This window comes from Drosophila innubila, chromosome X (assembly GCF_004354385.1).
Source record: "Drosophila innubila isolate TH190305 chromosome X, UK_Dinn_1.0, whole genome shotgun sequence".
Lineage (NCBI taxonomy): Eukaryota > Metazoa > Arthropoda > Insecta > Diptera > Drosophilidae > Drosophila > Drosophila innubila.
The window spans coordinates 24,373,062-24,398,209 of record NC_047626.1 but is presented as its reverse complement, the minus strand read 5'-3'; the positions used below and the strand labels follow the sequence as shown (position 1 = coordinate 24,398,209).

At 36.7% G+C, this 25,148-nt stretch overlaps 1 protein-coding gene across 5 annotated transcripts in view; it reads right to left on the bottom strand.

The window, feature by feature from the left end:
- Positions 1–25,148, bottom strand: part of LOC117794205 (sex determination protein fruitless) — a 175,586-nt gene that overhangs the window by 93,996 nt on the left and 56,442 nt on the right. Inside the window, exon 3 of one of the 5 annotated variants that reach the window (XR_004618393.1) lies at positions 5,895–5,909. The exons of the other annotated variants lie outside the window; for them this stretch is intronic. The gene's annotated coding sequence lies outside the window, so the exon portion shown is untranslated. Of the gene's footprint in view, positions 1–5,894; positions 5,910–25,148 lie in introns of those variants that run through there. 5 annotated transcript variants of the gene reach the window in all.

The window sequence follows — 25,148 nt, the reverse complement described above, 5'->3', positions numbered from 1 at the left end:
CCAAAAGGCCAATGGCAAAAAATTAAGCAGACAAACAGCAACAGACAAGTAAAGAACATAAGAAGCTGACTGAAAGAGAGGGATAGAGCGAGAGGGAAAAGGAAAGAATATGCGAAGACGTGCAGAACAACTGTTGCCTTTTGTGGTTGTTGCTGTCGTTGTTGTTGTTGTTGCAGCTTCCGCATTCGCTTGTGGCCTTCGTCGAGCTTTTGACATCAGCAACATCAACAACAACAACAACTACAGCAAAAGAGGCACTTGTTAGTGGGTCTCTGGGTAACAATGCCAAGCACCAAAGAAGAAATGCAGAAGAGCCACAACACAGTTGAACCACAGTTGAACCACACACACTTGGGTTAACCTCCTTGCCCCTTAATTCTGACACTCGACATTTAGCAAGTTGTCGATAAGTTCTCCATGGTCACATCATTATTAAGTGAGGGCATATGGAATAAATTAATAAGAAATGTTTGAGTTCTGCTCTTATTTTACTGCTGCTATTATACTCATAGCTCGCACTATCGATAACAGCATAATTACTATCGATACTTACAATCTACTTCTTTAAGTTGATATGTCATAGGCTATTTCCACGACCACTCACATTTGCCACATTTGCTCACATTTGAATGTGCCTGAAACAGGGTCGAATGACAAAAGAATCGGCTCATTCATTATGAATGAGCCAAAATGATCATTCGGATTTTGTACAGAAATGAAGTCCACATTTCGGCCAAATGATGAAAATGGCGTCGAATGAGCCAAATGTGCTGTCGTGGAAATAGCCTATTAGTCTTTGAGTTTTTTAGCAAATACATTTTCATCTATATAGTATATGTTACAAGTTGAATCTTGGGATTTAAAGTCTTGCATTTTTAAAAACCCAAAGTTATAAAAGTTTAAATTTGGTCTGACCTTTGAACAAAGTTCTGATTAAGGTCCCATGCAATAAGCTAGTTAGCTTTGAATTTAAAAAAATATGTTAACATGAGCAGAATAAGTTTGAAAATTAAATAAAATTGCAAATAATTTTAGGCTTATAATAAAATTAAGCTGTATCTGTTTAATAATATAATAGGTAAAATGATACAGGTTAATTTGTTATAGCACAAAAGATTTTAAGCGAATATTCCAAAAATAAATTTAATTAAAAAATGTTTAAATATGTATGTATATTGAAAAATGGTTAAACGAATAAAAAAAAATGCAACTGAAATTGAGAGATACGATGCCACTTCAAGCGTATTTCATGAGGTATTTGATGGACTGCATGGGGCAAACAGAGAGAGAGAGAGAGTGAGAGAGAAAGAGAGAGAGAGAGGGACAGGGTGGTAAGTGAAATAAGCGAAAAAGGAAAAACGACAGCGTAGAAAATAGCCGAGAATGGCAGCAACTGCGGAAGAAGCAGATAGAATAGCGCGCGTGTAACCTTGAGATAATTTAATCGTTTCTGTTTGAGAGCAAACACACAAACTGACACACACACACACACAAACTAACACACACATGCGAGTGATTGTCGATCGGTCGAGCCAAAAGCGAAAATGCCAACAAACAATTGAAAACATTTTACAACGCAAAGGAAAAACAAACCAACATTGACAAAGTCGCTAGTCGACGCGTTGACGTTGACGTTGACGTTGACGCCAACGCCGACGCCGACGCCAACGTCTTCGCTGACGCCAACGCAGTGAAATATACGCAAATGCTTTGACAGTCATCTGTGTATTGACAACAATATTAGAACTAGAATCGGAACCGGAACTTGAATTTCGAACTTTAGTTGAATTGTTTTTTGTTGGGCCATGAACTAGTTCCATTCACCATACAGATGAGAATGCGTAAAGTCATATATGGTAATTAATAACAGCTTAGATGACTTCCAAAAAAAAAACAAAAAAAAAATAGCTAGCTTATTAATATAATTGGTTGCCGGCAATGAAGTTTTGTGACACTTATAGAAAATACAGAACAGTTTAGATCATTAATAACTAATCACTTTCCTTATAAATAAAATTTATTTATCTATATATAAATAAAACCATATTTATAATTATTAGAAATTCATTCTCAATTCGTTTCATCACTACTTTTGTAGTTAATGAACTTTTATCTTACTAACAATGAAAATTTTACTTTAATATTATATTTTACAATCAAAACTTTAGATTTTAATTAATTTTAAGCTTAAAAAAAAGTATTTTGATAACGAATAAAAACTAGACATTTTATGTAATTAAGATATATATGTAAATATCTGTCTATGACAATAGAATTTGGTACTTTATTTCTAGCAAAATGATCGGTATGAAAACTACTAAATATATCGAATATATTGACGGCTCAAAATGAGACTAGTTAAATAGTAGCGACAATTCAGTGGTCGAGAGTGAAGGATGTGTAAACTGAAAGTCTCAATTCGAGTAGTGTTCGATAATGCTTCAAAAGATTGTCTTGCTGATCGATGAACATTACTCGCATCATTAGATTTCGCTTCCAAAAATAAACAGAAATCGCAAAACAGCAGAATAGGGAGAATAAGATGAGACGAAGGTGGCAAAGGAAGAGCAAGAGCAAGAGTAAGAGGAGACAGTATGTGGATAGATAGAATCGAGAAGAAAGCATTTCTTTATCGATGCTCAATTGTTGTTGTCAAGCACTTGAATTGAACTTTGCACAAGGCAACAGGAACAGACAGCGAGGTCTCAATGCTGTTGTGCCACTCGTTGTTGTTGTTGTACTTTGCTTGTGGTTGTTGTTGTTGCTGCTGCTGCTGCTCTCATCTCATAGTCAGCAAACACTGATAAATTATTTGACAGATTATATTTGCGTTGAACTTTGGCAACAGTCGGCGGCTGCATTAATATAAATAAGAACACACGACCCAAGTGTGGAGCAAATTTTACAAAACGCACCCAAAAAACTACAAAATACGCGACTAGCAGATACCCTATTGTGTCTTAAGCCTTAATAGCTAAATATAATTGATGCAGATAATCATAGCACACTTGAAACAACTATGAAAAGTATGCTTCTTAAGTATGTGAGTATATGCACGACTACAAATACCCTCTAGTGTCTGAAACTGCCTTATATATACTTAGTTGTCAGCTCTTTTGAAGCAGTAAGTCTTAGCAATACTCTATAGAGTCGAACAAACATCGCTATTCAGCTAAATGCCCGACAAATAGATACCCAATAGTGGCAGAAGTTGTATAAATAAAGGATTAACAACTCTTTAAATGCATTTAATCATAACAAATATAAAAAAAAAACTGCAGAGAATATTACTTTTAAACTAAAAATATGACTAACAGATACCCTGGAGACGCATACAACTTAATATCTGCACACTTTTAAGCTTCAAATTGATGCACAAATCATTAAAGTTGCAACCATTATGATTTAACAACAAAATGCACGACTTATAGACACCCTGTAGGGAAATAAATTTCAAATTTTAACAATTTCATCAGAACACATGTCGAACAATTGAGCAAAACAACAATTTAATCAACATAACACCATTTCTCTCAATTTACAGGGTATCATGAGTGACATTTCGATGCAGAAAACATGATCTGCACACCAAATTTGACACTCAGCTTAATTTAAGTCGTCAGTGAGTTGTGGGCGATATCTGTCTCAAACATATGCTCTTAATAATACCCTTTTCAAGCGTTTTTATGCTTCGAGGGTATGCAAACGCCTAGAGTGAAAGCATATGGTCGCCAAGAGGGGAAAAAGGTGGCACAGGGGTAGCAGGTAGGCAGCTGGTGTAGTCAGTTTCTCCTCATGCCCCTCACAGTTGCCAGTTCGTTTGCTAACAAATGAGAGTCATGTCTTTGCCGTCGCAAAACAAATCTGAGCAATTTTTTATGATAAATAACACCAGCATGCGAGAAAGAGAAAACGGGAGAGTGAGCGAGCGAGTGAGCGAGTGAGAGAGAGGGGGACACATGAATATGCACTAGGTATAAGCAACTAAGCAGGCTCTAATATTTAGTAGAGGCCCCCGAGCGCTTAACGGAGTCTACGTAGACGCCTTGAGATGACAAGGGGTGTAGAGAGAAGAGAAAGGCGGAGAGTGGTGAGTGGAGAGTGGAGTGGGGGGTGGGGGGTGGGGCAGCTGGTGGACTTGGCGGCTTGTGCAAACAAACAAATCGCTGTAGATTTATTTTAGTGCAAAGCGCACTGCAAAAATTGCTTAAGCATGCGTGGGCAGTCAGTGCGAAAGAGATGCAGACTGTGCAGTGCAGAAAGAGAGGGGAGAGCGATGTGTGGCAGCTGCGCAGTCGCTTTGTGGCTTGAAATCGATGCGGTATTGAAAAATGTGCGCTTTCAACGCGGTAATTAAAAGATGAATCGTTCGGCATGTGCAAATCTAATAAGTTGACTCGAGACGCCACAGCGTTGCAACAGTCGCAACAGTCGCAGCAGCAGCAGCAGCAACAGCACTTGCAACAAATGACGCGTCATTAAGAGCGATAACGCCCCATTTTGTGGCAGATATGAGGTTGGTCAGGCCAGGCAGTCAGCCAGTCAGGCAGCCAGGTAGCTAGCTATGATTGATGCCTGCTTTTATGGCTAACGGAATGTGGTATGCAACAACTTGGGGCAGCTGCCACGCATTGGGCATAGCATGCAAGTGAAAGTTTCTCCCCTAACCAATAAAAAGCTAAAGGTAAAACACAACGATAAAGAAAAGGAAGCAACATAACGGCACTTCCCATAGAAGCCTCGCACATTTCAATGACAATTAAGAATTGAAACAGCAGATCCTGCAGCTGCCACTGCCACACTGCCAGACTGCCACACGTGCCACAACTTTCACCCGACAGCATAAAAAATAAAAGTTAAAATAAGAACAAAAGCAGCACAAGAAGGGTTGCCAATATTCATTAAACTGATAGAAATCTTCCCCCTAAAAAGTCGCGCATCATGAAATTGGGTCAACAGAAACAGCTGACAGACAGACGTTGCAAGAGGGTAAGAATATGTTATTATAACGGTGAGAGTGTCTCCTCAGTCAGTCAGTCAGTCTGTCATTCTGTCAGTTTTTGCAGAAAAGTTGTTACTCTTTTAAGAACTTTTCTGAAAATAACAAAAATATAAAAAAATTCCCAAAACCTCTTAAAAGAAATTTAATTTTAATTTTAGATGTGTTAAATCGCTTACGGATAACGCATAAAAAAGAATTGACAATCAAACTTTAACTTTTTATATAATAGTTTATAATCTGTTAACAACAAAAAACTCAATATAAATTAGTTTAAATTAGAATTCTTTCAAATTAGTTTCTGTCAATAATCCAAAAGATACTTAAAATTGAATCAATGATTTTATGTCTAATATTAAACTTTAATTTATCTGTTTTCAGGAATATCCTTTTGGAAAAAAAGTTGTTGCTTAGCATAAACTTTAACTTAACTTAGCTTGAGTATTTAGAAAAAGCTTAAAAATAGTCTAGAATTCTTAAGATAAAAGTTGTTAGAATATAGATAATTCTAAAAACGCAAATTTAAATAAAAGATATTATGAAAATCATAAATAAAAGACTCCCAAAGCTAAGCTAAAGTTCAATTTATCGCAAAGCTGAAAAGGAGGAAAGAAAATATGAAACATTTTTAGAAAGAAGGCGAGAAGAAAAAAGAGTGATCGAAATAGAGACACGTTAACAGTAAATAAGAATATAAATAGAATAAGTGAATACATAATGTCTTTTTTAAGAAAAGAAGCAAAATTACTTTCATCTAGTGAAGAAGAGTGTGAGGAAGAGAATAGAATATAATAACTATTGAATTACAAGTGCTACTTGCATATTTACCCATAAACTTTGGTGAATTCTCACTAAAATCAATGCCGAATGGCAGAAAATGAATCGCTTTAATATTGCAGACTGCACTTACCTGAAAATAGAATGAAAGACAGAAACCAGCAATTAGATAAAGATAATAATAAAGTGCAGAATAGAAATTACAAAGACACATAGTAAGAGAGAGAGAGAGAGAGAGAGAGAGATACATTAAGAACTAGCTTATTAATAAACAATCGATCAGCAACAACAAAGCGAATGCCGCCTTACATTGTGTTGCAGTTGTTGCTGTTGTTCTGGTTGTTGTTGTTGTTCTGGTTGTTGTTGTGTATTCATTGAATGGATTGAGATTGGAATGAAGAGAATGGATTGCATTGGATTGGTCGGCCCCATTACATAAGTGCGAACTGCAATTAAGCGCAATTCAATGCAGACTCAGTCGGAGTCCGATTCAGAGTCGGAGTCTCAGGCCCGGGTTATTTTTATATTTTTTGTATTTTTTTTTTTTTAGCTTTATTATCGGTTCAGAGTCAAGTGCACACTTGAGGCTGGTAACTGCAACAAGAGCTGGAACTGGAACTGGAACTGCAACAGTAACAGTAATAGCAACAATCAACCTTTGCAACAATGCCAACTGCCAGGGCGAGTGCTGTGAAAATTGATTAAACTCATTCATCAAATGTGTGGCAAGTTCAAATGCAGCTGCAACAGCTCGGGCGATTGCCAATTGCCATTTGCCAATTGCCAGTTGCCAATTGTGTGGCAAGGAAATCAATTGTTGCCTAATGAAATAATGGACATTTCAGGGCCACAGCTCAGAGAACGCAACAACAATAACAGAAAACGACAACGTCAAACGCTGCGTATACGCAATAAACTTTAACTTAAACAAATAGCAAAGAACTTGTCAATTTGCACTGCTTTAACATATCCTTTAAAAAAGATAAGCAAGATATATATATATATACAAGACTGCAAACCGGTTCTGAGCCGAAACTCGTAGAACCGGTACGGTTCGGGTTCTTAAGCAGCCTGAACCGGATCATGAACCGAACCCTTCAAATTATTTACTTTGCTAAAATAAAACGTTCGGTTCGAAAAAGAATATCATAAAATTATTAAATCTTCAAATTAATTTTAATTATCTTCCAAAATTTTATTTATTTAAAAAAAAAATTAAATTTTTCAAATTGTGGGGAAAATGGAAAACAATACAAATATTTTTTGTATGAAATTGAACCAAGGTTCGAACCCAAACATTGAGTTCAGGGGGCATACAAATTAATTAGCGAATCGAACCGATGTCTTGCTCTGAGTCCTTTCATTTCTTTGTACAAAATTATGCTGTAAAGTTGCTAGATCAGAGGCTTGAGCAACTTCGAACTGTCATAACTTTGGCAAAATTGTTCCGATTTTCAAGCGGAATGTCATTTTGATCATGGTTTGGCCCCTTTATTTATTCTGTATTAAAATTTTGTTCATTTAGAAAGTTTTATTATTTTTTGACTATCGCAGCCTTTGATATTTTGAAAATTCAAAGTTTTAAATCTCAAGCTTTTACTTTTAATCAACTCCTAATATCGTAATTAGTATACAACGACACTTTAAACTTGATTCTGAGTCCTTTCATTTTTTTTTGAAAAAAATCATGTCTAAATTAAGAAATATTTTGACTTGTAAAGTTGCTAGATCAGAGGCTTGAACTGTCATAACTTTGGAAAAACTGTACCGATTTTGAACATGGTTTGGCATCTAAATTTACTGTTCATTTATAAATTCGTTCAAAAACTTCACCTTATCATTTTAAAATGTTTCAAAATTGATTTGGTGTACCGTTACGTACCGGTACTGATACCGAAACCGGAAGAAGAAAACTGAAGTAGAACCTTTCACCTAAATAGTTGTTTCGAAACCTTTATTGGTTTCGGTTTGATTGTTTTATATAAATTTATGTATATAAATAAATTGTAGCAATTATACTAAACTGAGCCATATTAATATCCCAAATAAAACTCATTTTAAATGTTAGTTTAGACTGTAACTATTAATTTAATACCCTAATAAAATCTACAAGAATTTAGTCAAATTGTAAAATAAACTTAGCACTCATATGCCCGTTTTTACAGGGTATGCATTAATAAATATTTTACATTTAAACATGTATGAAAATTACTTGTAGAGAAAAGGCAAAAAACGACAACTTTCAAATGTCCAGTTGGTTGCCGAGAGAAAGGAAACATTAAGGCGTGGTCACAAAATTTACTTTATGAACAGCAACAACAACAAGCACTACCACAACAACAGCAACGTATTGCGTATGTGCAGTTTGTTGAAAAAAAAATAGAAGAAAATGAGGAAAAAGAGGCAGATATGATCCAATTCAATTTAAGCGCGTGTCGCATGCAAACGACAAAAACAGCGAATAGCAAATTGTTGTTGCTGCTGCAGTTGTTGCTGTTGTCGTTGTTGTACAAATGCAATTACAACTAAATACACAGACACGAAGAGTTGACGCCACCGCCACCGCCAACGACGACGGCGACGACGACGACGACGTCGCACTTTTAACTCCGCCCACTTTTCCCACACCCATATTTTTTGCGATGACGACGCCGCCGTCACGACATAACAACAACAACAAAAACCAAGTTAAAAGAGAGAGGACAGCAGCAACAACAACAACAACAGCAACTGCTGAACAAAATAATGCACAACCCACAAATAAATGTAATGCAAAACTTTAAATGCGCTACTATATCACATCATCATATTAAAAAAATAAATTTGTTAATCATTTCTTGTGAATTTAAAAATTTAAACAAATTTTATAAATCAATAAAAGTGTGTAGTATTAAGTTCAATTTAAGATAGTAGCTAACAAAAAAATGCACTTGTCAAAATAAAAAAAATATAATTTTAAATTTGTATTAAAATATTTTAATTAAAAAAAATAGTTTTGCTTTACTTTTGACTTTATTTAACTTAAAAATAATAAATAATAATCAGAAAATAAATATTAAATTTATTATTTGCGAGCTTTAAAATAGAAATTAAAATTAACTTCAATTTAAAATAGTTCCTAGCCAAAAAATTTACTTGTCAAAGAAAATAATTAAAAAAAATAATTTTAAAATTAAATAGTTAATTTAAAAACATATTTTTTTTGCTTTTGACTTTATAAAACTAACTATATATTAATTTATATAAAATAAATAATATGTAAATATACTCAAAATAAATAATTTGTTATTTAAATGCGAGCAGTCTCAAAAAAAATATATATATTTTTATAAGGTACAATTTGAAATTTTTTTTTACAGTATATTGAAATAAAAATGTTTTTTAAAATAGCTAAAACCTCATTTCAATTATACGTATAACACGATACAAATTTAATATACAAATTATGTAAATTACAGGGCAACTGCTTGTCAAGCAGACTCTGTCAGCTACATATATGTATTACTCTTGAACATTTGCATTTTCATATTAGTTTGGTTTGTCTCAGTTTATTTATTTCGAATACAGTACGAATTAATTTGAGGGAATCGTTTAAGAAACTCATTTGAACTTCCTCTTCCCCTTTCCGCACAACATGAGTTTTCATGCCTTTCACCATTGCCATTTTCCCATTTGCCTATAATTGAATCAAATTTATGAGTGTTTTTTTTTGGGATGACAGGAGGGGGTGTGTGAGTGTAAGAGTGTGTGTGTGTGTGTAGGTGTGGTTGTGTTTTTCAGATGGAGAGCTGAGAAAACTGAGCATCAAACAAAACGCTATTCACACCTGAGCATCGTCTCTGCTTCAGTTTAGTTTCAGTTTTCGTTTTTCTGTTTTTCCTATTTTTTCCTACTTTTTTGTATACTTTTTGCTTTTGTTTTGTCCATTCTCATTCGCATCTGTTGTCGTTGGCTGTCTGTCAACGCTGACGTTGATGAAAAGCGTTGCGGCACTCGTGGGAAAATCAGCTATGCTCGAGCTCTTCCTCCTCCTGCTCCACCTCCTCCTCTTTCTTCTCATTCATCATCTTCTGCCTCATCTTCCTGCTTGATTCTCTATGTTGTTGGCCACGTTTGCGGTTGGGTGTGTTGCTGTTTTTCGGTTTTTCAGCTTTAATTTTTATTTTGTTTTTTACTCTTTTTGGTGTTTTTGGTGTTTTTCGTGTGGGCTGATGAAAAAGTTTCGCCGCAATTCGTTGCGCTGCATTAAGCAGAGCACTGCAACAACAACAATAGAAACAAGAGTGCAACAACAACAACAACAAAAATTGTTATGCGAAATCAGCGCTTTTGTTTTTGTTATTGTTGTCGCACCTGGTTTTACCTTTTGGCTGCAAAGATCGCTTTTTTCTACGCCTAATCTTTCCCAGCTCTCTCTCTCTCTCTTTCTTCAACACTCTCTCTCTCTCTCTCTTTCTCTCGACTTATCTTTAACACACGCATTCAAAACACGTCCTTTCCTCCCCCACCACCCTCTGGGCCCTGTCACTGCGACCGTCATTGCTTATCAGTTGGCTTCGCAGTCGGCGTCGCAGCCGGCGTCGCTGCTAGCGTTTATCGCTGACTTGCATATGCACTTCTATTTCTATTTGCAATTCTATTTTCATTTCAAATTTCTGATGTTCCTTTTTCTTCTATCTCTTGTATTTTGGGCAGTTTTGTTTCTTATTGAATTTCAGAGCTTGCCATTTCTGTTGTTGTTGTTGTTTTGTTGGTTTTTATATGTGACTGATAATGACGAGCGAGCTGATAAACAACAACAGCAGCAACAACAATTAGCGTTGGCAACGACAGAATGTCTGCTCCACAACAGTCGTTCAATTGTTTTTGTTACTGTCGTTATATTTTAGGGGCAACCTTTAGTTGATAGATATCAAACATATTTGTGGTTCTATACACCAGTATATCTACTGAGCAATTTTTAAATTAAACAAATAAGAAATAACTATTTGAATTTTGTATATAATTAGGATTATTTGATACGCTTAAAAATAAAATATAATTGCACTTTCTAAGCTATAAAACTGAACACAAACCAAATTTTATAAGTACTGAAAAATTTTCCATCACAAAAATTTGAAAAGCTTACTATTTATATTACATAACTCTTAGAGAAATGTTTAATTTTCAATTTGATCGTGTTAGCCAAAACCAAAATCTTAAAGTAATATTTCAATTTAATTTCAAAGACGACAAAAACAAAGTAAAAAGTGTTGTTTCCCGCTTTCCACACCTCATAAACGAAATGAAAATGATCTGAGTTCTAATCAATTATTATTTGTGACTCTACACGCATTCACACATGATAAATTAAAGAAAAATCCCTTTATTTTCCACTCATTATAATCATAACATATTTGTAAGTCATAATAGTTTCTTTGTTGAGAATTATTTCATCTTGGAGTTAGTCATGTTAGTGCGTATACTTAATGCATAACGCGTATACGCGATGTATGCGTTGTATGTTTGTTTCATTCCAAATCGTTTCATTTGCAGTTTCAGTTCTATGCGAACTTGACTCACCCTGTTTGCTTTTGCAGCAGGCAGCGACGATTCACACACGGTAGACAATAAATTGTTTGTAAAAAATTACAAAATATATATTTTTTCACAAATGCTGCAAAATTCGTTCTCTCTTGCTCTTTCTATTATATGATAAACCTGGCGTTCATTTCTTGTGCGCTAGACGAAAACAACATCAACAAATAATATTAATAATAATATATATAAAAAGAGAAGGAAAGAAGTTGAAACACTAAAAAAAAAATGGCACAAAAATAACAACAAAATTGTTTGCAATTACGACGCGCGACAACAACAAGAAGAAGAACAATAATAAAGCGGCAGGCAACGGTAAACGGTAAACGGCACGGACTGCGTCCAAAGGAATTTGCGCTTATGAACACGTAGACGCATTGCAACGCTGACGCAGACGCCGACGCCGACGCAAAGCCAAACGCAGGCGCAAACGTAACGCGACGCAGACGCGGCGGCGGCGACGGCGACGGCGACGCAGCGTTTTCTCCGTTAGCTCAGCAGAGCAACAACAAGAACAACAACAACAACAACAGAATCAATTGTGACGCTTTTAGCCTTGAGATCGCACTCAAGCAGCGACGCTAGCAGCGACGCATGCGTTTTGCGCGCGATTTTTAACGCACTGCAAAAGCGGAAATTTGCACAGCTAACAACAAAAAAAAAAAAAACAGCAACAAAAAATATATAGTAGAAAAAAAAATGTTGTTGTTGTTGTGGCTGTTGTTTGTTTTGTTGATTGGATGGATGCGTGTGTCTGTCCCAAAACCCACTTAGAATGCAACGTCAGCGACGACGACGACGACGACGACGACGCACACAAATAACTAACAGCGACTGTAGTAAAATGACAACTGAAACCGCAGGCGAAATGAAAACGAGTAACGACAACACCGACAGCGACTGCGACGACGACGACGACGACGACGGCGACGGCGACGTTGCTGCAGCTGACTGCGCTTGGCGTTGGCGTATAAAACGATTCTAACGCAGCAACAACAACGCGTTCTTTTTATTATTTTTCACTTATTTTTATTTTGTTTTCTTGCTGTTGCTGTTGCTGTTGCTTTTTTTTTTTGCAAACTTTTCACTTTTTGACGACGACGACGAGGCGACGCGACGCGACGTCGCTGCGACAATTGCACTCGCATTAGATGTAGAGCAGTGTGGAGAGTGCAAGCAACTGTGTGAGAGAGAGCTTCAGTGGGAGAGCTTTAACAGAGAGCGTGAGCGTGTGTGTGCCTCTGTTGCCAATTCAGCTATTTTATAGCTAGTTCTGGCTATTAACAAAGTTCTATTGCTAGAATAATTTGAGTATTGCCATAAGCAATAATAAATATTGCTATTCCAAATATAAATCTGGTTATATTTAATATGGAGGGAACGTCTCAATCTCTGAACTTTAATTTATTATCGATGGATAAATGTAAAAAAGAAGATGTAAGAGATGCTAGGGATAGAAAATGCTGGACAATTATGGCAAGAAGAAGAAAAACCTTGTAAGAATATTATATTAACCATATGCCACGTTGTTTTAGGATCTATAGACTCCAGATGTGTCAAAATGATTCATAAAACTACTGGAGCTCTTTCGTATTAAATGTACGGTGTATTCCCGTTAATTGTTAAAACTAATGTAGGAATCTGCGATCCTTTATTTTGTATCTTTGTTCTTAAAAATATATATTATAATAGGTTCGGACATAACAGGATATGCATTCTTTTTGGATATAAACTTGGATATAGACTTGTTATAAAAATATTATCATAGCAATTTTTTTTATCGAATAAAGTTTTTACTTATACTGTTCTTATTATTTTGCACACGTTTGTATATACAAAATACAATTTAAGCAATGTTTCTTTGCAAATTTAGCTATTTTTTATGTGCGCTTTCCCACCAGAAGCAGCTATTTTTTCCTCTAACAAGTTGGCAACACTGGTGTGTGCGGAAGTGCAGCGGGTGACGCAGCTGCGAATAAACCGCAAATGTGCAAGGCCAAACGCGTGCGAAAGAGAGCGAGCGCGTGTGCGTGAGTGCGCGAGTGTGTAGGTGTGCGTGAGTGTGTGAGTGTAAGCGATAGAATGCGTGTGTGTGTGCGTGTGTGTTGATTTGTAGCTGGCAAGTGTAACTGATCGCGTTAGATGTGCAGCGAGAGCGTCGACAACGAGAGATTGCTCTCTCAAACACACATGTACCCACACCACAGCACACCACCCCTCCCCACCAAACCCCCCCTCGCGAGCCGTTGCGATCCATCGTTCAGTCATCGGCAGCGCAATCGCGTACTGCACGCGCGTGCCCTTGAAAACTTGACCCAAACGGGGCACAGCAGCTGCCAAAGCGGACGCTGACGCTGGCGTTGCTATGCTCCTAACCCCACTAAAATGCACCCTACCCCACCTCCCCCCCCCAACACTCACACAGACACACACACACAACAACGTGATGTTTGCTAACAAACAAAAGAAAGTGCACAAATTGTTAAAATTCTTACAAATAAAAGCAAATAAAAATCAAGTTTCGTGCATGTGAAAACAAAGCAAAATAAATTTTTAGGGAAACTGCAAAAAGCCACGAAAAATTCACACACATAAGTTTCTCTGTGTGTATGTGTGTGCTGAAAGCCAATGTCCAACAATTTTCATTGCCAAACACAATTTTTATACAAATGCGGTTCGGTTTAATGTTGTTGTTTATTTAAATACCCTGTACACATTAGATATGGCTGCAGGGTATACTCGACTTGTGCAGCCGGTGACATGCAGCAGACAAATGTGTAGAGTCAATAGAGACAGGGTATTTGCTTGTCGTGCACACTCGCCAATTGCATTCTTTGCTATTTTTTGCCTAGTTGCGCAAAAATTGCAATAACAACAAAAGAAAGGTAAAAGAGAGCAAAAAAAATAAGAAATGCAAAATCAAAATAATGCGCAGCCAGACAAACAACATCAAAAGACTGCGAAAATGCATTACAACAGACGACGAATCAAGAGGGAGACGAAGACGCCGATGAAGAGTGTGAAGTGCAGATGCGAGGCAGAAGAACGGGCGAGAAGGAGAGAGGGTGAGAAGGGATTGCAATTGCCCATTTCTACACATTCAATTTACGGACATATGTACATATCTATTTATGTGTTGTATGTACATACATACATATGTAAGTATGTGAGTGATGTACATACATATGTATGTATGTCTGTTTGTATTTAGAAACTGTGACGTTTGTGGGAAGTGCGCAAATGAGATAAAACGGAAGAATTTGAATGTTGAACTTAATTAACTAAATCTTTTGTAGAAACTACAGTGATCGATCGTTAATCAAAATAAATTATAATACATAATTCCCGATCTATATATTTATCCACTTTCTAAAATTTTTATTTCCAATTTAAATTATTATAATATTATAAATAATTATGTATAATACTAATGATGTTTTTCGATTTTATTTGAGAGCGATTACTGTAGTTTCTTTGCTTTGAAAAATTAATCATTTTTTTTTTAGTTATTTAGAATATATTGCTAAATAAATAATGAATTTAAAAAAATTTGGAATGTAAACACAATAAAAATGTGCATGAAATTTATTGGCGTTGATCATTTTATGTGTGTTTTAAGAAAATGTTTACTATAGCATATGAAAATCTAAATATGTATTAACTGTATTAAGTAGTTGATTAAATAGCTGATAATTAGAGCTGTTGCAAATTCGAATTTCGCTTGAAACATAATAATCTAAAATTGTTCGCTTGAGAAACAAATTTAAAATTGAAGTTTCTGATAAACTAATTTAATCTACTACAAAAAAAATATTATTTCTATGATAAGATGATTGATTGCAATTTTAAATCAAGAAAAACCAATGTTCATATTAACATTTATTATTATTTTGTATAAAGTCAAAAATCATTACATTTTTAAGAAAAATCAGAATAGCCTTAACAGTTAACTGTTTATTACTTCTATTAATTGTTTCTTTCATAAAACTATAAGCGTTATATTTTTATCCCCGTATTTCTATACACCCCACACAGATCAAATTTGTTTATCGGGATCTCGACTATAGCCTTTTCCACTTGTTTTTTGTTTAAATTTGCAGACGTAACTCATCCTAGAGTTGGGAAAAACTAAGGGAATCGATATTTTCAATTCTTAAAAAACTCTGCACAGTAAAATTATAAAAAAAAAAAAAAAAAAAAAGTATTTGCGTTTAAAGTAATGATGGGTATTGTTTTGAGTAAAAAGAAAAAAGACTAGAAACAAACGTGGCTATTTCCAAATATGTTGTGTCGTCATACAAATGTACATACATATGTATGTATTTTACTGAAAGTGTTAAAAAAAAATTGAAAGAAGAACTGTGTTCCGACTGTCAGTTATTAAAATCCTGGATCTTACTGACTTTCATGCTTTCTTATTTCAATTTTGACATTACAATGTGCTCTACAAGATTTGATTTGAAATGCTTGAAATACCGAATACTTTCGAACGTAGGGTACAATGTGAAATTTCTATGCAATGATCACGAAAGTGCATGCTAATGTACATAGATCTGTTTGTATGTATGTGTTTAGGTATTAGTTCTTATTTATATATGTATACATATGTATGTACATCCATACACACATTTATGTACATACATATGTAGTTTTTATGTGCGCACGCTGCCAAAGTTGCGGCAATTGCAAAATGTTCAAGGTCGCGCGGCGAATGCACCTAACCCAACAACGACAATAACAACTAGACCTATAACAACAACAACAACAACAACAATGAGTATACAGTACGCCCGCATACGCAAAATGTTTGAGTGTTCTACAAATTGCAAACTAGTGTACAAAAGCAACAACCGCGAGAACAACAACAACAGCAAAAACAATTTGCGCTCGTAAATTGCAAAAGCGTCGCAGTTGCAGTCGCTGTCGCTGCTCTGTTGCGGCTGCGACGCGTCGGCAGCAAATGAATTTCACTGTCAAGGTCGAGGAGCAAACGACGCGTCGTTCGGTTCTGATGCGCAACGCAATGCGATCGCTGCAGCAGCAGAACAACAACAACAACAGCGATGGGAGAGCAGCAATGTGGGAGAGCCGTAGAGAGAGCGGAAGAACGCGAGAGCGCACGATGGCGCGAGTGGGCGCGAGCGCGTTCGGCATTGACGGAATCGAAGCGTCGACGCTCTGCTTATGTAAGCTCTGTCAGTGGGAGCAGTCAGCAGCGAGCAGCGGGCAGCGGGCAGGCAGAGAACGGGCAGAGGGCGGGCGTCGAAATGTGCATACATACACGCACGACGACGTCGATTGATGCGTCGCTCTGCTGCTGTTGGGTCCCCCTCTCCCTCTATCGCTCTCTCTCTCTCTCTCCCAATGCGGCACTTCCTGCAGTTTGTCGCTGCACTTTTCATATCGCTTGTCGTCTGTTTTTCGCTGTTGTTGTTGTTGTTGCGTGTTTTGCTATTCGCATGTTTTTCTATCGCCTCAATTGTTTTTCTCAAGTTCGCGGCTCTTGGGCAATTTGTTAGAGCACACACACACACACACACACGCACACGCACATACGGGTACACAGAAAAAAAAAAATCTATTCACAATATAAGCTTAAAATAACTGATTTTAGCATGTTTTTTTGAATTCTTTTTTCAGAATATTATTGTTATATGAAAAATATATGCGGTTAAAAATGTCAATGAAGCCTTAAATATTTGATTTGATTTAAAAAAATAAATGTACAAAGACCCGAAAATCAGAATATTGCTGAGAAAAATCGAGCTTGTATCAAGCATTTTGTACTTGGTTTAACAAAATGCGGGATTACCGTAGCTCTGAATTAAATTCAATTGATTTCATCCCGAAATTCCAGGTTGTCTTTTCTGTGTACACATTTGCCCCCACCACTGTCACCACCCCCTGCTCCCACGCAGCGTATGCGTAATAATTCACAAATTGCAGTGTGCGGTAAACAAAAACAATCATAAATCAAAAGTCGAGACTCATGGACGCCACGCCCTGCACCCGTGCACCCCTGAACATTAACACTGCCCCCGTTGCAAAATGAAGACATAATTTGACATAAGCGATGTTAAAGTTCAACGTTTCGGCCCACAAAACAACATCAAAGACAACGCCAAAAAGCTCAAAAAGCTCATTACGATGATCATCAGCTGATGATGCTAGGCAATGATTGACTTGACTTGACTTGAAGACGACTGCGACTGCGACTGCGACGACGACGACGACGACGACGACGGCGGCGGCGATAATGTCAAAGACAGTCGCCGTTTGCACGAGTCGAAAGCGCGAGCTTCCAGCCCCCGCTTCGGCTCCAGTTCGGTCGCTTAATCATGTTCAAGAAAAAAAGTGCAGCAGCGTCGTTGTCGAATGCAGCGCCTGTCAAAGCTGCGATTAATCTCACTCAGAGAGCGCAGAGAGCGAGCACAGCTTCAGCACAGTGGCACCAAGCGTAAAGGCAACAGCATGAAAATGATTTACGATAAGTGCAGTAAAGTAGTGCAAATATGGACATAACTTTATTTTGAAGCGACAAAAGTTTTGTTGAATATTTTAAAATATTTATTAAAATATTTAATAAAAAAAATTAACAATTAAAGAGGCAAAAAAGAAACAATTTATGCCATTGTAAAATATTAAGTATAGTACAATTGACAACTATAAATATCAGCAAAATAAAAACAATAAATAAATATAGATTTTTTAATGTATTCCAATCATTAACATTCAAATTACAAATAATATGTATCTCAACAAATATTTTGATTTGAATAATAAATGAAAATCTCAAAAAATATACAATCCACCTAATTTCATCTTGATCTACTCTAAGACTATCACATAATTATAAAAAAAAAAAAATGCCATTATTTGAATAATTTTTGCGGCTTTTCGTAGACTTCTGAGCACTGTGACAGCGGCATTCATAATTGAGATATGAACTTGGTAATATTTCATAAAAAGCCAACTGACCAACTGGACAACTGGCAAACTGCCCAGAAGTAAAGAAGTGGAAAATGAGAAGTGAGGAGCTGGAGAACTGAAGAACTAGCCAACAGGCTGAGTGCTGATCGGGGCTTGTTCGTCTAGAAATAACTTAATTGTCACTCAATTACTCAGTTTTCAGCTAAAAGCATTCATTGCTCTGGCTTAACGTCAGACGCCAAACGCCCACTGTGATGGGACAATCGAGGGGAAATGGTAAGGGAGGGGGAACCGAGCTGAACTGGACGCTCGTTATACGACGATGCCCGATGCTCGATGCTCGATGGCTAGGCGTGAATAATAGGCGAGAGCCAGAGTTGCGGCCTGAATGAAAATTGATGAGTTGCGACAGTTTTTGGCCAAAGGGCAAAAGCGGCTAAAAGAAGCCACAAACCAAATAAAATACAACAAAAATATTTCGCTCTCTCTATATATATACACGGTATATATATATACATATAGTAAATAAGGTTGAGAACAAAAAAAAAAACAGGGCACGGCACAAGACGTGAGCGCAAAACAAAACAGCAAAAAGTGGAAAATAAAGAGTAGAAAATGCGGCAAGTAGAAGAGTTAAAATACGTTTGTCATGCTTTTCAGTTCAGCTCAGCTCAGCTCAATTCAACTCAGTTCAGTTCATTTGAGGTTGGAAAGTGTTCTTGGGTCCTGGGGCTGCAATCGGGGATTGCCAACTCAATGCAACCATCAATCAAATTTACTTGTTTACCCCACTGTACTTATGTCCGCATCTCTCTGTGTGTGTGTGTGCGTCTGTGTGTGTGTTGTGGGTGCTTTGACTATTGTTGTTGTTGTTGTTGTTGTTGTAAGAGGTCGCTCATAAGTTCAAATCGCCTTCGATTTGTTGGCGATGTTTTGATTGACGCCTCAATCGAAGCGTCTTGATTGAAGCTTTTAACTTTTGCAGAGTGCACAGGTTTCTTTTTGCAAAGATTTCAAGTTTCTGCCCACAAGAATGCTAATGAGCTCGAGCTAAATTTATTTGATTGATTGATTGATTAAAAATGCCTGTTTGAAATATATCAATAAATATTTTGCATACTGATTAATGTTGTTTAACTTAACAATAACTGTTGGCTACTCTGGAATTTAAGAACTTTTTTCTTGCATATTTGATTGATCAATTTCATGGATTGGTTTAAGGTTGGAAATAAACTGATTTAATATTAAACTCAAAATATACATAAATTATTTTAGCCTTATTTAACGATTGACTCTTTTTTGATTGACTGACGTGTGATTTTGATTTATTAAAGGATTTTACAACCATCAGTTTCATTATGATTTAAAAAATGTCAACTTTCTTCGGACCCATGTTTATAAAACAGGATTAAATCAAAAAAATCAATCTAGTTCACATCATGATTGATGTGAGTTATTCGATCATGATTGATTTTCACCCTTAAAACTTACTTAATTTTCATAAATGTATTTACAAATATTTTACTTGCAACTTACATCATGATTGAAGCAATTTCTACTCTCGTGAATCTTGATTGAATCAATTTGTATCCTCTTCTCTTGGTTAATACCCTACATATAATGATTGAAACGATTTTTCTCACACTAAACTCTCATTTGTGTATGTTCTACTTGTCACTACATCATGATTGATGCGTCACACATTTGATGCGCTCTCAATTATGTCTTCTATCTCTTTCCTCTGGTCGATCGAGAGTCCAGCTCCTTCTTTGTGTAGAGTTCACATGGTATTGCCACCACATAAATCCTAATCAAAACTGTGCGCAAACAAGCAACAAGATGCGGAGCTCCAAGCTTAGAGTTGGAGAATCCGAGAGAGAGAGAAAGAGAGGGACAGAGAGAGCATGCCTCTATAAATCCATTAATGCCATTTACCGCATAAACATAAAGAAAACGCTCCACAAACTCGGCTCTAACTGCAACTCCAGCATCAACACTCAACGAGAAGGCAACGGAGATAGAGAAAGAGAGTGAGAGAAAGGGAAAGAGATAAAGAGAGAGGAGACTGGGGCAAAGGCATCCGCATGGCGAACCATCACCAAGAATTGCAATTGCTCCATAAAGTAAAACTAAATTGCTCAATAATTTTGTCCACATTTGATTATGTCTTTTGGCCAAGGCAAAGAGTGCGAGCTTTGCGTGGCTTTTTTCAGCCTCAACTTCAGCTTCAACTCCAACTTCAACTTCGACTCGAATCGTAGTTTTGGCCCTGCGAATTGCAGTCACGATTGTGTGCCGGCGAATGGAGCCCACAAATTCAAAACCCATAAAGACATCAAAGCAGCAACGCGTGTAACAATTTGCCAGCCAACAACAACAACAACAACAACAACCAGCAACAAATCCATGTTGTTGAACTGGCAAACGCAACAAAACGCAAATTAACAACGGCAACACACAACACAACCAACGCAGGCAGAAAAGAGAGGAGACTGTAGACTGCAGACTTTAGACTGTAGACTGTAGACTACAGAGTACAGAAGACAGAGGACAGAAGACAAAGACGCGTTCGGGTCGTGGCTGCAGGAGCCTGTGACGACGACCTGACCAGGCAACAACCAAACAACCAAACAACTAAACAACCAGGCAGCACCCGCACAACAATGCAAACTGTTTACTTAAATAATGCGACAGTGTGAATACCCTTTTCAACACACCACAAACAAAGCTGAAAGCACAATTAATTTACTCATAGCAAAAAAATGTATAAATATTCACAACAAATGTCTAAGCAATGTTTTCAGCTATTATTAATGTATCTAAAAATTCTTATGTTTCAATATTTTTAATGAATGCTTCTAGATGTTGTCCACAAAAAATAGTTGGTCTCAAAGAAAGCTTAGAATATTTATAAATTTCGCATTTTTTTTCCCCAATTTTATCAAATATTGGAACAATTTGACAAATTTTACTTGACCTGTACTTCAAAATTCAAATAATTTATTAAATTATCAAAATAATTTTTTTATACATATGACTTTTTTCTATGGATTGAAATGCAGTTAGTTTAAAAACTTTTAATTAAAATCTTTAATCTTTTAATTAAATGTGCAAAAGAAACAAAGAAAAGGGTTTCTTTTTCAATAAAGAATTAATTGTTTAAATATCGTATTAAAACAGCTTTAGAATGGAATTTATTTAAAAGAGAAGAGGTCAATGGGGAAACTGCCATCTATAGAGCATAAATACATATTGTAGTGAGGGCATTTATCTAAATGAACTATGGAAGAAACGAAACAGCGATCAAGAGTGAAGAAGATAAAAGAAATACGGAAAACAAAAATTGGGAGAGATAGAGAGTGAGAGGGAGATTCTTCCCGAGGCGTAAGACAACGTTCCCATAATTTGTGATAAGAGGATTCCGCTGGAGAGTGATCTCGCCCACCCACACCCACACCCACACCCCGATACGATCCCTACTAGCGATCCCAAAGTCGATCTGCAGCGATCCGTTCCGTTTGGATCGATGATGGCGCCTTGAATGCCGCCGGGCCACGATCGATGTTGCAGCTGAAATGCTCATTAAAAATGTAGAAAGCTTAGCTCAGAGAGTTAGCCTCTCTTTCTAGCTGTCTCTGCATCAGTCTTTCTTTCTCAGCTGGGATCGGGCTGTCAGCGCTAATCGCACGATCTTAATTTACAGCAACAACGGGAACAGGACGACTACCGGCAAACTGAAGAGATCGGCGATCGCAAACGATCTAAGACTTGGCCAATTTGGCGAGCGCAACTTTCGCTTTTAGCTCTTGGCTCTTGGCTAACGATCGTCAATCGACGGCAATTTATTATTATGCAGCGTTTGTTACTTCGCATTTTAATTCAATTAAAAGTCGGTTAGAGATCATTGTAATTATGCTTCATATAAAGCTCAGTCAGGCCAATTGGCCAGCTCAACAACTGGCCAACAACTGATCGACCAGCTGACAGTTGAAACAGTTCATGTGGAGCGACAGTCGAGATTTTGATGGCTTTTTTTTTATAGGGTTTTGTTTTTGTTGTGGTTTATGCTTCTAAATTTGCGATCATCGAGTGCTGATCGAGGAGAGACATGGAGAGTTATTGGGTAATGTGAATTAAAAAATGTTTTTCTGTGCGATCGAGTAACTGTAAGGTGTGATCTACATAATATATTTAAATCTTTTAATATAATGTTGAATGAAATATGATAATTTATTAAGCTTTGTGCAAAATTGGTCTCTCTAGCAGTTGTATTACAATGGAGACCAGCATAGATATTGTAATATTGGCATAATAAAGTCTTCTAGGAGAACGCTCACGAAAAGTATGATCTTATCTGAAATGCATGATTTTAACTGATAGGAAAAATTCAAGATCAGATCAATGATGATCATGAGATTAACACTTAATTTATTGTTTGATAACATTAAGTTAAACTTTCATTATTATATTAGATACTTTCAGATGATGATCAATGAAGATCAGTGAAGATCAATGAAGACTAGCGAAGATCAGTGAAGTAAAGAGAGAGAGAGAGAGTGAGGGGAAGAATTGAGAGATTAATTGAGTTTTGTTTTTCATCAACTTAATGCTTTGTCTATCATGTTGTTTTACATGCCCCCTTGCTCCTTTACCCCCCTCCTCCCACGCAACCACTTCCCTCTGTCACACAAACATGACAAAACGTTGCTAAAATCGCATAAAAATATGTTAAATGTTGCATGTTGTTTGCTTTGGGAGCAACATCAGCAACAACTGCAAATGTTTGCATGGCAAAAAAAAATATAAAGCGGCAACAACAACGCGTGGGCGCACAATAGAGTTGTTGCCTCAATGTTGCACGCTGTTGTTGTTGTTGTTGTCAGTTGTTGTCAGTTGTTGTTGTTGCTGGCGCTGCGTTTTTTGACATTTTGTAACACGCGCCTGCCAAGCGGCATAAAAATTGACATATTATAATGTCATTGGCGTTCCCGATTTGCGCCACTGCGTCGACTGCCACAATTCGTCAATACGAGCAAACGGGGCATGCCGCGTGGGTGGCACCACAGCACCACCAAAGTTGTTGTTGTTGTTGTTGCCACAATTGTTGGCTCGTTTCGTTTTGTTTGTTTTGACAGGCAAAACGCACTTCAACTTCGACTTTGGCTTCTAAAAAATTTGTCTACATCCATTTTTTTGTTTTCTATATATTTTTTGTTGCAAGTCTGCAAGTCGAGTTTGTTGTCTGTTGCATTTGCCACAAGACACAACAACATTCTTATCAGATTGTGGCAATGTTGCCCATGTTGCTGTTGTTGCTGTTGTTGCTGGCAGCCCGCACTCAAGTCAAGAGCGAGCAGCGCAGAGACAGAGAGAGCAAGAGCGAGAGAGATCTTTATCAAGACGTAGGTTCAGGCTGAACAACATGGCAAATCAGAAACAAACAACACAAACAACAACAACACACACAAAAAGAGACACAGCTACATGTAATGAAAATTATGACAAGCCAAATGCCTGTGCAACAACAACAGCAACAACAGCAACAATTGCAAATAATAATAATAAAAACAAAATGAGGAAAAAGAAAAATTATAATTCAATGGAAAATTGCGCCCACACACGCGTATCGCACACACACACACACACAAACCAAATACACACACAACAATTGTTGCTCATTGTTGTTGCTTATCGTGAGCGGAAAGCGTTGTCGTTGTCGTCGTTGTTGTAGAGTTGTCAATTGCCTCAAATGTTTTGATTTACTTTTTTTTTTTTGCAATTTCGTCTACACCTTGAGCTACAATTTCCCAAAACTCAAATCGAAATACTTTAAGGAAAAAAACATTCATCAATCAGCTCAAGTAAAGCATCTCCCTCTCCTTCTCTCTCTCTCTCTCTCTCTTTCTCTCTTACTCTCTCGATTTTTTTGCCAATGTCAAGATCAGGCTGTCGAGATTACGATTCGGAAAAGTGGATCACAGAACAACTGAGCACAGCTGGTGATTGAATTGATTTGAGGCATTGATCGCATTCGGAGATCGCTTGTAATCAAAATGCGTGTTCCAATCGTTTCTACAGTTATTTCTTTCCGATCTCCGATCGACCAAAACGTTCTACAGTTAAACCACATAGAGAATGTACATGCATGTACGATTTTTACTAAGAATGTAACTGTCGATCTTCATTGTTTGTAAAGTCAGACAAATTTAGCGAATTTAAACGATACAAAGATCAGTTCCGGTTTCGGTTCCGGTAAAAGGCTCTATTTCGGGTTTCTTCTTTCGGTTTTAATAACAATACCAGTATGTTCATGTACAAAAAAATCAATTACAACAATTTTCTAATGTTAAAGTGTTGTTTTATACAAAATTTGATATACAAAATTTGATTTAAAATTGATGACGAAAAATTTTACATTTTCAAAAAAACCCAAGGGGAGACCCTTTGCATAAATTTAAATGAAAAATGAATTAAGAGGCCAAACCATGGTCTAAATCACATTCCGCTTAAAAATCGGACCAGTATTGAAAGCTTTAAGTTGGTCAGACCTTTGACCTAGCTACAAAAGCTTACGTGTATGCTTAGACAAATATGTCGATATAAACCTGTGCTAAAAACTTAATAATAATATATTAATGGTATTGGTAAAAGTGCAAATTTCAGCAACTATAGAAAAATTCTGTTCGAATATTTAGCGAATCTATTTTCTATACAAAGTATTTACATTGATATAGACGAAAACATGGCTTAAATGCTAAGACCAGTTAATGATTTGTGCGAATTTTTCACCAAATTTGCATATCAGTTGGTCGGAAGGCATTTTGGTAAAGGAATTACAAATTGCGGCAACCGTTAGGCGAATGCC